This window comes from Rhinoderma darwinii, chromosome 4 (assembly GCF_050947455.1).
Source record: "Rhinoderma darwinii isolate aRhiDar2 chromosome 4, aRhiDar2.hap1, whole genome shotgun sequence".
Taxonomy (NCBI): Eukaryota; Metazoa; Chordata; class Amphibia; order Anura; family Rhinodermatidae; genus Rhinoderma; species Rhinoderma darwinii.
Window position 1 is genome coordinate 307,455,818 of NC_134690.1, and position 13,912 is coordinate 307,469,729.

Sequence of the window (13,912 nt, forward strand, 5' to 3'; positions counted from 1 at the left end):
TTTTATAAAGTGATGGGACATGCGATCACTTTATAATCCTGAGAATAAAGTGGCTGCTTCTAAGTTTGCCCTGAACAGTGACACTTCCTACCACTTGACTGTGCAGTTCATTCTAGGGAATCGGTGGAGGTCCCAGAGGGCGAAGCCCACCGATCATAATGTGATGGCATATCCTAACAATATGCCATCACTTTATAAGATTGGATTAAATCTTTAAAAGGGGTTGTTTCATGAAGACAACCGCTTTTCAAGAAGAAGTCGGAGCGGCAATCAGCTGATATTGCCGGGGAAGTAGCAGTCAGCCACACAATGTAGAATTACATGCTGGCGATACAACCCATTGATGCACCAGGACGACACTGTACGTCCTGGTGCGGGGAATGAAGTATGCAGGCTCCATATGCTGCGGGTGTCCGCTGTGTATTACAGCTGACACCACGCACGAACGACCAGGTACAGAGAGAACTCTGATCCTGGCTGTTTACACAAATGGATGCAGTAGTCAATAGCGACTGCGGCATCTAAGCCATTAGAGAGAGGGGGCAACCTGCTCAGATAGCCCATCGCCCCCCCGGCGAAGCAATAGTGGGGTGCCGATGGCGTATTGACCAACAGACTAAAGTTAAGTTGTCATTTTTACTAGACTGTGAAAGACGTAAAAACAATACCCAAACAACAATGGAGGAATCAGTTTTATTTCTAATTCCAACCCACAAATAATTATTTTACATTTTACAGTACATTATAGGATACTTAAAAGGGGTTTTCCCATCAGGGACATTTATGACACATCCACAGGATCTGTCATGTCAGATACATTTGGGTCCCACCTCTGGGAACCGCACCTATCTCTAGAATGAGGCCCCCTAAACCCCCATTCTACTGCTCTGTGTTGTGGCTGAAGCGTGTGATTCCCAACCACGAATTACGGAAACAGCGTAGCTTGCTGTTTCCATAACTACCATTCTGTTCTATGAGACTTACGGAAACAGCGTAGCTCAGCGAGCTACTCTGTTTCCGTAACACATGTTTGGGAATCACACGCGTCAGCCACAATACAAACAATCAGCCTTCACACCACTCCATTGATAGAAAAATAAAAATTAAAGTCAGGTCTTGGAAGGCGGGGAGTGAAAAAGTAAAACAAAAAATGGCTGTGGCGCCAAGGGGTTAAATAAATCGTCGTCTTTTAATGTAAGGACGCGCCAGAGTGTCTCTCTATTCTAAGCACAGAGGGGAGGTTAAAAGCGGGAGATCCCCTTCTATGAAGTCCATATGCTGTTCACATTATTGTTGGGCTTCCATTCAACGGTTATGTTCCAAACATTTCATCGGAGGAACCAATGAACGGAAAGACAAACGGAAACCATCGCTTCCTTTTGCATTACCATCGATTTCAACGCTAATGCTTCCGTTGCAATTGGTTTTGGTTCCGGAAGAATTCTAGTTTTTTTAGCGGAAACAATAGCGGTCGACTATGCTATTGTTTCCACTAAAAAAACACATACGCAAACATGTAGTTTATGATGCGTGGTGAACACTGTATAAAAAGAACTAAAAAAAACTATGCCAGAATTGCTGTTTTTTGGTCACCTTGCCTCCCAAAAAAAAGGGATAACAAGTGATCAAAAAGTCGTATGTACCCCAAAATGGTACCAATAAAAACTACAGCTCGCCCCGCAAAAAAACAGGCCTTATACCACTACATCTATGAAAAAATAAAATTAGTTAAGGCTCCAATAAGTCAGAAAAGAAAAAATATGCAACTGTGCAGGACCAAGGTGAACATTTCTTCTGTTCAAGTGGAGAATTATCAAGGAATAATTAGGGAACCAGGAAGTGAAGGGCCCAAACATATCTGCTGAAAGCCAGGGTGCTTGTATTATTATACCAGGACAACACTTTCCAGCAAAATTTAACAAACTGCAAAGGTGCGGAGTGTGGACCAAAAGGGGGATAAGTAAGGACACCGTTCATCAGTGTGACACCGGCCTGTGCAGAAAGGATTGCTCCACAGCGTAACACACACCTATGGATTATTTTATTATTATTTTTTATCCTATTACTATACCACCTGACTATGCCCCTTATGTACTCTGCCCAGCTTACATGTACCCCCACATTATGAACGGAAACACCAGTAAAACTCCAAACAAAAGTACTACCAAGCAAAATCTGCGCTCCAAAAGCCAAATGACGCTACCTCCCTTCTGAACCCTACAGCGTGCCCAAACAGCAGTTTACTTTCACATATATGGCGTCGCCAAACCCGGGAGAACCCTTTTAACAATTTTTGGGGTGTGTATCTCCAGTGGCACAAGCTGGGCACCACATATTTGCAAACTGAAATGGCATATCTAGGGAAAAATGTTATTTACTTTGCACCTACCGCAGCACAATCATTCATGAAAAAGACCTGTGGGGTGAAAATGCTCACTACACCCCTTAAAAAAAATGCCTTGAGGGGTGCAGTTTCCAAAATGGGGTCACGTCTCAGGGGTTTCTTTTATTACTTCACATCAGAGCCCTGCAATTGTGAACCAATACCTTGTAAATTGCCAAATTAGGCCTCAATTTTGCATGGTACTCTTTCACTCCTGAGCCTGGTCGAATGTCCAGGAAAAAGATAAGGGCCACACGTAGGGTATTTCTAAAACCGGGAAACACAGTATAATAATAAGAAAATGATCTTGTTATCGTGGCACAAGCTGGGCACCACATATTGGCATATCTATGGAAAAAATCCCATTTTCACTCTGCAACATCGAGTGCACACCAATTTCTGCCAATCACCTGCAGGGTTAACATGCTCACTACACCCCTAGTTGAATACCTTGAGGGGTGTTGTTTCTAAAATGGTGTCACTTCTGGGGGGGATGACACTGTTTTGGTCCCACAGTGACATTGCAAATGCGACATAGCATCCAGAAACCAAGCCAGAAAAAATCTGTACACCAAAAGCAAATGGCGCGCCTTCCCTTCTGAAACCTACTCTGTGCCCAAACAGTAGTTTATGACCACATATGGGGTATTGTTGTACTCAGGAGAAATTGCTTTACAAATGTTGGGGTTCTTTTTTCCTTTATTTGTTGAGAAAATGAAAAATTTTGAGCTAAACATTTTTTTATTTCACTGCCCAATTCTAATAAAATCTAAAACACCTGTGGGGTCAACATGCTCACTACACCGCTAGAGGAATTCTTTAAGGGGTGTAGTTTCGTGAATGGAGTCACTTTTGGGGAGTTTCCACTGTACTGGTTCCTTAGGGGCTTTGCAAACGCGACATGGTGTAAAGAAACCAATCCAGCAAAATCTGTGCTCCAAAAGCCAAATGGCACTCCTTCCCTTCTGATCCTTGCAGTGTGCCCAAATAGCAGTTTATAACCACATATGGGGTATTTCCGTACTCCAGAGAAGTTGCTTTACAAATGTTGGGGTTCTTTTATTTCTATATTTGTTGAGAAAATGAAAAATTTTGAGCTAAATTATTTGTTTTATCTTCACTGCCCAATTCTAATAAAATCTATGAAACCCCTGTGGGGTCAAAAAACTCACTACACCCCTAGATGGATTCTTCAAGGGGTGTAGTTTCCTAAATTGAGTCACTTTTTTGGTGTTCACACGGTTTTGGTCCCTCAGGGGCTTTGCAAATGTGACGTGGCCTCCGCAAACCATTTGTAATGACCGGGGGGTAGGGAAACGGACAAGTGAGCCCTAATCTACCCGCCACTCTGTCCCTGCCTACTTGCAACGACCCGCCCTAGGCGACGGGGTACAACTGGGTGGCGGTCCCTGCACTCAGTAAGTGCACGACAAACACGACAAACATACAAGGGAATACAAGCTAGGGAAAGGGGCAGTTGCCCACGGCAACACCGTGAGCAACCAGAGTGGTGAACGAGCAGAGTCAAGCCAGGAGTGTGCGAGGTACCAAACGAAGAGCAGAAGAGTAGTCAGTAAGCCAGGGTCTGTATGGAGCAGGAACAAAATAGAAGGAGCTGTAGCTGGGCCAGGAAACCACACGAAAAAGAATAACAAGCAAGGAGGAACAGGAAATGCAGGTATAAATAGACAGAGGGCGGGAGCTAGCTGAGTCTGGCCAGGCTGCGATAGGCTCTCCCACTCCTAAGCCTGCCAGCCTGAGTGGTGGAAGCTGGAGTCAGTCTCAGGGATGTAGATTCAGGTGCAGACTGATTAATTAAGGGAGTTAACCCCGAAGCTGTGCCTGGCAGATCCTTTACACCATTCCTGCTAAATTTGAGCTCCAAAAGCCAAATGGCCTCTTTCCCTTCTGAGCCCTGCCGTGTGTCCAAACAGCCGTTTATGACCACATGTGGGGTATTGTTTTACTCGGGAGAAATTGCTTTACAAATATTGCTTTTTCTCCTTAACTCCTTGTGGAAATAAGAAAAAATAAGCTAAACCTATATTTTCTTTGAAAGAATGTCGATTTTCATTTTCACGGCCTACTTCCAACTATTTCTGCAAAAAACCTGCGGGGTCAAAATGCTCACTATACCCCTAGATAATTTCCTCAAGGGGAGCAGTTTCCAAAATGGGGGATTTCCACTGTTTTGGCACCACAAGAGCCCTTCAAACCTCATATGGTGCCTAAAATATCTAATAAAAAGGACGCCCAAAACCCTCTAGGTGCTCCTTTGCTTCTGAGGCCGGTGCGGCAGTCCAGTAGCACGCTAGTGCCACATGCGGGATATTTCTAAAAACTGCAGAATCTGGGCAATAGATATGGAGTTGCTATTTCTCTGGTAAAATCTTCTGTTACAAAAAAAACTGATTAAAAATGAATTTCTGCAAAAAAATTATGAAATTTGTAAATTTCACCTCTACTTTGCTTTAACCAGTTCAGGACCGGGCTATTTTGAGCTTTCCGGACCAGACACTGTTTAGACCTTTATAGCCATTTAACTAACACGTGCTAAAACTTTTTTGTTTGTTGGGCTAAGGCCCCATGCACACGACTGTGCTCGTAATTACGACTCGTAATTACGAGCATGGCCGGTCACGGCCGGCCACGGGCAGCCGGCCGTTTTCCCGAGCCTTGCTCCCATTATAAAGTATAGTAGCACGGCCCGTAAAATAAAAAAAATAGAACATGTTCTATCTTTTTCAACGGCACGGGCACCTTCCCGTGAGAAAGCGGGAAGGCACCCGTGGCCAACAGAAGTCTATGGGCCCGTTATTTCGGGTCGTAATTACGACCCGTAATAACGGGTGTTTTTACTGTCGTGTGCATGAGGCCTAGCACCATCCATCCAAAATAGTTACTAGTTCACATTTCCCATATGTCTACTTTAGATTGGCATCATTTTTTGAACATTCTTCTATTTTTCTTGGACCTTACAAGGCTTAGAACATAAACAGCAATTTCTCATATTTTTAAAAAAATTTCAAAAGCCTTTTTTTTAAGGTACCTCTTCAGTTCTGAAGTGGCTTTGAGGGGCCTATGTATTAGAAACCCTGATAAAACACCCCATTTTAAAAACTAGACCCCTCAAAGTATTCAAAACAGCATTTAGAAAGTTTTTTAACCCTTCAGGCATTTCACAGGAATTAAAGCAAAGTGGAGGTGAAATTTGCAAATTTCATTTTTCTTGCTGAATTTCCATTTTGTTCCATTTTTTTTCTGTAACACAGAAGGTTTTACCAGAGAAACACTACTAAATATGTATTGTCCAGATTCTGCAGTTTTTAGAAATGTCCCACATGTGGCTCTACTGCGCTCGTGGAATAAAACACAAGCCCTAGAAGCAAAGAAGCACCTAGTGCATTTTGAGGCCTCTTTTTTATTAGAATATAATTTAGCCAGCATGCCAGGTTTGAAAAGGTGTGGAGGTGCCAAAACAGTAGGAATCCCCCAAAAGTGACCCCATTTTGGAAACTACACCCCTCAAGGAATTCATTTATGGTTGTTGTTACCACTAATTTACATTTTTTCCAATAAAATGTCATTTGTGATCAAAATTTCTTATTTTCACAGGAAACAAAATACCCCATTTTGTTGCCCAATTTGTCCTTAGTGCGGCAATACCCCATTTGTGGCGATAAACTGCCGTTTGGGCCCATGGGAAGCCTCAGAAAGGAAGGAGCGCTGTGTGTTCTTTGGAGTGCAGATTTTGCTGGATTGGTTTTCGGGTGCCGTGTCGCATTTGCAGAGCCCCAGAGGTATCAAAGCAATGGAAACCCACCAGAAGTGACCCCATTTTGTAAACTACACCCCTCAAGGAATTCATTTATGGGTAATGTGACCATTTAGACCCCATAGTTTCTTCACAGAACTTATTTGAATTGGGCTGGGAATTAAAACAAAATTATTTTTTCCAAATAATATGTCGTTTTGGCTGAAAATTTCTTATTTTCACAAGAAACAAAATACCCCATTCTGTTGCGCAATTTGTTCTGAGTGCCGCAATACCCCATTTGTGGTGATAAACTGCCGTTTGGGCCCATGGGAGGGCTCAGAAGGAGAGGACCACCATTTGGCTTACTGGGGATTTTCTAGTGCGAAGTCATGTATGCAGAAGCCCCTGATGTACCAGTACAGTTGAAACCCGCAAGAAGTGACCCCGTTTTAAAAACTACACCCCTTGAGGCATTCATCTAGAGGTGTAGTGAGTATTTTGACCGGAGACTTACACCCCATAAACTGTAATGTGGGTTCTCCCGGGTATGGCAATGTGGCTGCTATCAGCTGCCTGGGCACACAGCAGGGCCCAGAGGGGAAAGACGAGGGGGGATAAGCTGTGCGGAGTGCATCAGGGTAAGTAAAATTGGGGTAAATTATAAACCAAGGGATGTATGATAAATTTTAAAACACTCTTTCATACAGAGCTCTGGTTATTCGGGACACGTGTCACATTGATATATTGTGTCATCACTTATCGCCCTCTTATAGCAGACTTTCCACATCTTTTGACTTTTTCCCTTCTTGCCAGTTTGGGGAACTTCTCCTGGAAAGTGTTGCCGCCCTGGTACGATGCGTGTGGCCCCGCTTCCAGAAGTACTGGGTGCCCCCCCTTCTTGGTCCCTAAAGATTAGGTTCTTGATAATCACCTCTTGAAATTCCAGGAAAGTTCCCCTCTGGCCTGCACATCGATGTAGCACGTACACATTGTAAAATGCCATCTGTATGATGTGCACGGCCAGCTTCTTATACCACACCGCATGGCGCTGTAGGGCTTCAGGACTTGATCTGACAAGTCCACCCGTCCCATGTACCTATTGTAGTCCAGGATGCAGTCTGGTTTGGGGGTGGCCTTTCCTTCATATATCCTAAATCTGTAGGTATACCCTGATGCACTCTCGAACAGCTTATGCATCTTCACGCCATACCTTGCCCTCTTACCCGGCAGGTACTCTCGGATTTGAACCCTCCCTTTAAAATCTACCAAGGACTCATCAATAGAAATACACGTCTCGGGAGTGTATGCTTGGGAAAACCGGGCACTAAACGGTCTAATAGGGGACTCAGTTTATACAAACGCTCAAAACTGGGGTCATCTCGGGGTGGGCACGGCTCATTATCAGTATAATGTAAGAAGCGAAGTATTGCCTTATTTATTTATTTTTTAGGTTACAGTTCAGTTCTGAAGTTGCTTTGAGGGGCCCATATATTAGAAACCCCTATCAAACACCCCATTTTAGAAACTAGACCCCTCAAAGTATTCACAACAGCATTTAGAAAAGCAAAGTAGAGGTGAAATGTACTTTTTTTTTTTGTCAGTAAATCCACTTTATACCATTTTTTTTATAACACAAAAGGATTTATCAGAGAAACGCAACTCAATACGTATTGCCCAGATTCTGCAGTTTTGAGAAATATCCCACATGTGGCCCTAGTGCGGTAATGGACTGAAGCACCGGCCTCCGAAGCAAAGGCGCACCTAGTGGATTTTGAGGCCTCTTTTTTATTAGGCACCATGTCCGGTTTGAAGAGGTCTTGTGGTGCCAAAACAGTGGAAAACACCCAAAAGTGACCCCATTTTGGAAACTAGACCCCTTGAGGAATTCATTGCAGTTTTCTTGGGGTGCATGCGGCTTTTTGATCAGTTTTTATTCTATTTTTAGGTGGCGTGGTGACTAAAAAACAGCAATTCTACTATTGTTTTTTTATTCTATTTTTTTTTACAGCATTCACCGTGCGCAATAAATGACATATTCACTTTATTCTGCGGGGCGTTACGATTACGGCGATACCAGATGTTTATAGGTTTTTTTTTTAGGTCTTATGGCGTTTGCACAATAAAATACGTTTTGTAAAAAATCATAAACTTTTGTGTTACCTTCTTCTAAGAGCCATAACACTTTTATTTTTCAATCAAAGCCGTGCGAGGACTTATTTTTTGCGTAACGAACTGTACTTTCAATCAGTACCATTTTTAGGTACATGCGACTTTTTGATCTCTTTTTATTCCATTTTTTTGGGAGGTGAAGTGACCAAACAATTGTGATTGTGGTACGGTTTATTATTATTTTATTTTATGGCGTTCACCGTGCGGGATAAATAATGAAATCATTTTGTAGTTCAGGCCGTTACGGACACGGCGATACCAATTATGTATAGTTTATTTGTTTGTTTATATAGTTTTATTAATAATAAATGACTGATAAGGTAAAAAGGGGGATTTTTACTGTTAAAACTTTTATTTTCTTATTTTTACACCTCTTTTTTTTAACTTTATTACTTTGTCCCACTAGGGGACTTGAGGGCAGGAGGCCTTGATCGCAATTCTAATACACTGCACTACATCCGTAGTGCAGTGTATTAGAACTGTCAGATACTCACTGACAGCAAGCATAGTGGGTCCTGACTTTGTCAGGACCCACTAGGCTTCCGTCTATGGCATAGCCGGATGCCATTGTTTGGTGTCCGGTTGCCATAGTCACCATCGCCAGCCGCTATCATGTAGCAGGCCGGCGATTACAGCTTAACCCCTAAAAAGCCGCAATCTCTATACAACGCGGCTCTTAAGGGGTTAATCAGCGGGAACACAGTGATCGGTCCCCGCTGTAGGAGCTGTGACAGCTGCTGTACGAGACAGCAGCTGTCACAGCTCCTGTATGTGTCGGGAGGACGGCCGAAACGGCAGTTACTCCCGAGACGTACTATAAGGTCATGGAGCGCGAACAATACAGCTGCCATGACCTAATAGTACGTCCAGGAGCGGGAAGGGGTTAAAGTTTGAAAATAACAGTAAAAAAAAAATAAGCTTTTTTACATTTCAGCTATTTTTTTTTGGTAATCACAGTTTTACCCTAAAATAGACCTTTTATTTGTGAAAGTCATTGTCTACCATAAATTTTAATATATTACATGTCTATATTAGGGTAAATGGGTCAGCACTAACGTTACAACAATGATTGGCGGGGCGGAACCTTTTTTTTTTGGGGTGGGTATATTATGTGTATTTATTATTAATTCTTTTTTGCACTTTATTATTTTTTTATTACTATGGTCTGTCCCTCAAAGGTCAAAAAAGACCTTTGAGGAACTTTATATATATTTTTTTCTTTCTTTTACAAAATGTTTTCCCACTGTAAGGGTATGTGCACACACACTAATTACGTCCGTAGTTTACGGACGTATTTCGGCCGCAAGTACCGGACCGAACACAGTGCAGGGAGCCGGGCTCCTAGCATCATAGTTATATACGATGCTAGGAGTCCCTGCCTCTCTGCAGGACAACTGTCCCGTACTGTAATCATGTTTTCAGTACGGGACAGTAGTTCCACGGAGAGGCAGGGACTCCTAGCGTCGTACATAAGTATGATGCTAGGAGCCCGGCTCCCTGCACTGTGTTCGGTCCGGTACTTGCGGCCGAAATACGTCCGTCAATTACGGACGTAATTAGTGTGTGTGCACATACCCTAAGGGCTTAATTACACTAATGTGATATACGTCCGTGCAACGGACCTAATCAGTCTATGGGGCAGTGCAGCCAGTTGCGTGGTTTTTACGCAGCGTGAGTCTGCTGCGAAAAAGTCACGACATGTCCGTTCTTTGGGCGTATGTCACGCATCATGCACCCATTGAAGTAATGGGTGCGTGAAAATCACGCGCACCACACGGAAGCACTTCCGTGGGACGAGCGTTATTCTCACAACAGCTGTCAATAAAGACCCAGCAGCAGTCTTTACGTAATGCCACCCGGCGATCATGTGATCAGTCACATGAACACCGGGAGCAATAGAGACAGCGCCGCTGCCTCTATTCCTATACACAGCACGCATTGAGCGATGTTTACTAATGATCAGAGAAGATCGAAGCAGCGAAAGCTGCTTCTATCTTCTCCTCAGGGTCCCCGGCAGTCACTGACAAACGGAGACCCGACATTCAGCTGCCCGATCGCTCATAAAAAGTCTATGGACCCTAGACACAGCCAGCGGTTGGGAACCAGTTAATTCCTGTGAAACGTCTAAAAGGGTTAAGAAACTTTCTAAATGCGGTTTTGAATACTTTGAGGGGTGAAGTTTTTAAAATGGGGTAATTTATTGGAGGTTTCTAATATATAAGGCCCTAAAAGTCACTTCACAATTGAACTGGCCCCTGTGAAAATAGCCTTTTGAAATTTTCTTGAAAATGTGAGAAATTGCTGCTAAAGTTTTAAGCCTTGAAGCGTCCTAGAAAGAAAAAAAAAAAAAAAAAGGATGTTAAAAAAACGATGCCAATCTAAAGTAGACATATGGGGGATGTTAATTAGCAACAATTTTGCGTGGTATTACTATCTGTCTTACAAGCAGATGCATTTAAATTGAGAAAAATGCTAATTTTTGCAATTTTTCACAATACTTAGTGTATCTAGCAAATTTTGGCAGTAACATAAAGTCCAATGTTTCACGAGAAAATCTCAGAATCGCTTGGATACATAAAAGCATTCCAGAGTTATTACCACATAAAATGTCAGATTTTAAAAAATTGGCTGTGTCCTTGAAGAGACTGTCACCACATTATAAATGCCCTATCTCCTCCTATAATGTAGGTGACAGCAGTGCTTTTTATTTAGAAAAACTATCTATTTTCACCACTTTAGGAGAGATTTTAGCTTTATGCTAATTAGTTTCTTAAACCCTTAATGACCAGCCTATTTTAGCCCATCGTCGCATTCCAAAAGCTATAACTTTTTTATTTTTGGGTCTACATAGCTGTATAAGGTCTTGGTTTTTGCGGGAGAAGTTGTATTTTTTAATAGCACCATTTTGAGGTGCATATTATTTAGCGATTAACTTTTATTAACTTTTTTTGGGGGGTGGGGGGGGGGAATAGAAAAAAAATCTGAAATTTCGCCACTTTTTTGCGTCCTAAATCTTCTACGCCGTTTACTGTGTGGTATAAATAACACAATAACTTTATTCAGCGGGTTGTTACGATTGCAACGATACCAAATTTATATAGATCTTGTACTACTTTTACACAGTAAAAACGCTTTTTTTTCAAAATTATTTGGTTTTGTGTCTCCATATTTGAAGAGCCGCAACGGTTTTATTTTTTCGCCGATGCAGTTGTATGAGGCCTTTTTTTTTTGCGGGAAGACATGTATTTTTTATTGGTACCATTTTGGAGTAGATGCGACTTTTTGATTACCTTTTAATCACATTTTTTTAAAGTCAGGATTCACAGAAAACAGCAATTTTTCCATCGTTTTTTATTTAATTTTTTACTGCGTTCACCGTGCGGATTAAGTAATGTAATAGCTTTATAGTCGGGGTCGTTACGGATGCGGCGATACCAAATATGTGTAACTTTTTTACTTTATTTTGTTTTCTTAATACTAAAGCAGTTTGTAACGGGAAAAAGTGGGTTTTTAATTTTTTTTTGCACTTTTTTTTTTCATTAACTTTATTTAAAAAAAATTTTTTTTTACTAGTCCCACTAGGGGACTTTAATATGCGATCATCCGATCGCTATTATAATAGACTGCAATACTTTTGTATTACAGTGTATTACTGCCTATCCGTTTAACACGGACAGGCATCTGCTAGGTCATGCCTGCGGCACGATCTAGAAGGAATTCGCTACAGGCAGACCTGGGGGCCTTTATTAGGCCCCCGGCTGCCGTTGGAGACACAGACACCCGGCGATCTTATCGCCGGGTGTCAGTGGGATGAGAGGAAGCTCCCTCTCTCTCTCTCTCCAAAAACCACTCAGATGCGGTGCACGCTATTGCGTGCCGCATCGGAAGGGTTAAACGGGTGAGATCGATACTAATATCGATCTCACCCGGCAGAGCAGGGACGCCCCCAGCCCTCAGCTGCCTCTGGCAGCTGAAAGCAGGGAGATTTGACAGCTCCCTGCTCTGTTTACTTTATTCTGATGCAATGCCGTAAAAAGGCATATGCACCAGAATAAGTCCCGTTAGTGGCCGCCGTGAAAAGGCGTATTGGCGGTCACTAACGGGTTAATGCCAAAGTGGGCGTGTTTTAACTTTAGACCAAGTGGGCGTTGTACAGAGGAGTGTATGACGCTGACCAATCAGCGTCATGCACTTCTTTCCATTCAGTTAGTCAGCGCATAGTGACACTGAGTTGTTCACGATGTGCTGTCTTATACTGACATATTAACGTTACTGCAGTATTTAGACCGTGACTAGACATTCCTTCCAGCCAAGACGGGATGTCTATTCACAATCCCGGCACTTCGTTAACATTTGTTTGGTACTTACAGCAGAGCAAAGCGTAATCTCGCTGTAACCTGTCATTTACAGCGAGATCTCGCGAGCTTGCGCTTGCTCTGCTGTAAGTACCAAACAAACATTAACAAAGTGCCGGTATTGTGAATAGATATCCCGTCCTGTCTGGAAGGAATGTCTATTCACTGTCTAAACACTTCAGTAACGATAATATGTCAGTATAAGACAGCACATAGCGAACAATGCAGTGTCACTATGCGCTGACTAAATGAATGGAGAGAAGTGCATGACGCTGATTGGTCAGCATCATACACTACTCTGTACAACGCCCACTTGGTCTAAAGTAAAAACACGCCCACTTGGGCATTAACTGCTTCCTGACCGCCCACTGTAAATTCACGTCAGCGCTTGCTGGGCTCTGTGCAGCGTCGACGTGAATTCACAGTGGGTGTTAAAAGAACGATCTGGGTGTCTCAGAGTAGCTCTGACACCCGGATCGCGCTGTTATCCCCTGCCTCTAGTCCCGGAAACATGACCGGGACCTAATTGGTTCAGGTCCCGGTCATGTGATCGCAGGGAAAGTTTGTTGTAGCAACGAACTGGAAAGTTTGTTACTACACAAACTGGAAAGTTTTTTGCTACAACAAACTTTCCCGGGGACCGATTGCGGGTGCTGCAATCTGTTATAAGGCAAAACCGGAGGCCATACAACAGCCCCCAGGTCTGCCATGCACAGCAGCCTATGAGAACCAGCCGGAGGCCGATCCTCATAAGCTTCCTGTCAGTATGATTCTCAGCGTCACACTGACAGTTTATAATACGTTACACTACCTAGGTAGTGTAATGTATTATAGAAGCTATGAGTGCTGCAGGTCTTCAAGTAAAACAAGTAAAAAGTAAAAAAAAAAAAGTAATAAAAATGTTTTATAAAAGTGAAAAAACATGTTATAAGTTACAAAAACAAAAAATTCATTTTTTCCTATAAGTTTTATTATAGGAAAAAAATGAAAATGTTAAAAAAAAGTACACATATTTGGTATGACCGCGTTCACAAAGACCCAAACTATAAAACTATAATATTATTTTTCCCGCACGGTGAATACCACAAAAAAAGATCGATTACCGGTAAGTAATCAGTTTTTCAAGAACCTATGACAGCATCCCTGGAGAGACGTCCCATCCGCTGGACAGGAAACCTGAGGATATAAAAATGGACACACCTCTCCACACACCCAGTCTTTAGGAAGAACTCAGGATGAGAAGTAGTT

At 42.5% G+C, this 13,912-nt stretch overlaps 1 protein-coding gene across 1 annotated transcript in view; it reads right to left on the minus strand.

Moving 5' to 3' along the window:
* SERAC1 (serine active site containing 1) overlaps window positions 1–13,912 on the minus strand; it is a 274,787-nt gene that overhangs the window by 241,320 nt on the left and 19,555 nt on the right. The gene's annotated exons all lie outside the window — the stretch shown is intronic.